This window comes from Macrosteles quadrilineatus, unplaced genomic scaffold (genome assembly GCF_028750875.1).
Source record: "Macrosteles quadrilineatus isolate MER2022 unplaced genomic scaffold, UCM_ALF_1.0 Scaffold_3__2_contigs__length_128488019, whole genome shotgun sequence".
Taxonomy (NCBI): domain Eukaryota; kingdom Metazoa; phylum Arthropoda; class Insecta; order Hemiptera; family Cicadellidae; genus Macrosteles; species Macrosteles quadrilineatus.
The window spans coordinates 118,680,011-118,681,353 of record NW_026542596.1 but is presented as its reverse complement, the minus strand read 5'-3'; the positions used below and the strand labels follow the sequence as shown (position 1 = coordinate 118,681,353).

Here is a 1,343-nt window from a genome sequence, read left to right as displayed (position 1 = left end):
TTAGAATTGTTAGCTTCCCATGGTAACTTGAGTAGCAGCGTAGGTCTACCCCAGGGTCTGCCCACGGAGTAAATAATATACAAAATCCGATCCCCTGTGGTCTGACACGTCTGTTAACATGTCCAATTTAACCGATTAATATTTTTTTTATTTTATTATAAAATAAAATAAAATAAATGTTATTTTAATCTCTAAAATCTTATGGTCTCCAAAAACCTACTACTCATGCATAGAGTTTAAAATTGTCGAAATTCACTTAGTGTCTATTATAATGTACTATGAAATTGTTTATTTATAAATTAGTGAAACAGCAATACTGGATTTTAAAAGCAGACCAAATTAACTAAATGCGTGTGTCACTGTATTCCAAAATGTTCTTGCTCTAAAATCTCCACAAATCTCTTGTTGACACTTAGGTATATTTTTAATGAATACATATTTAAACATCATCAAAAGTCATGATAGAATCACAACGGGACATATGAGTCCTACAAATTGATCCTACTCGAGACAAAATTATTGTGGAGATGCTGGGATTTGAACCCAGGACTTTCAGCATGCGAAGCAGACACTCTACCACTGAGTTACATCCCCACTTGTTGTGAGCGGCAGGATATGCGCAAGTAGACAAATGACAATACATTAATCCGTATTTCGATAATTGAAAGAACCATTGATACAGTATACACTTACGAAGTGAAATGCACATTAAATGAAATTGTATTTACAATGAATGGCATTTTACATAGACTAATAAATTATACAATCCTTACCACTAAAATAAATTACAAACATTAACCAAATGGCATAAAAAAAACCTTATACAATTATTAGGAAAATGTACACATAGGCAGGGAGCTGTGTGCGTGGACATGAGTTTTGGGTAGGGAAATGTGTTATTAAGAAGATTAGTGCACTTAATAGTGTGATATTACATTACTATACCTGCACTCATTCAGGCCATATCTTGTTAATCAATATTATTTTGTCAATACAATATCAATATCAATATCATTATGATATTTTCATAATATAGGTTGACTTTGACTTATTATTTAATTCGTCTAAAAAATCTTTTGCGACTTGCAAAAAAAAAATAAAAGCAGGAAATAAAAGTAAATTGAAGGAAAAGCAAATTATGCTCCGGTCCTTCATCCTATTGTCACCACGGAGTAAAAACTAATCCCTAAACGCATTACATAAAAAAGTCACGATAAATTAATTTAATTTTGCATGTGATATAATCAATATAACAAAGCTGTTTAAAGTTAGTTGCCTTCAATCTTTCCAAAAACACATGTTTTGTTTTAAACTTATTCTTTCTTGTGTAGCCTATCAGCTGC

The 1,343-nt window shown here is 31.5% G+C and overlaps 1 non-coding gene across 1 annotated transcript; it reads right to left on the bottom strand.

Moving 5' to 3' along the window:
• Positions 1-522: 522 nt before the first annotated feature.
• Positions 523-594, bottom strand: Trnaa-cgc (transfer RNA alanine (anticodon CGC)). The gene has a single exon. It is a non-coding gene; the product is annotated as a tRNA-Ala (tRNA).
• Between the last annotated feature and the right edge of the window lie 749 nt (positions 595-1,343).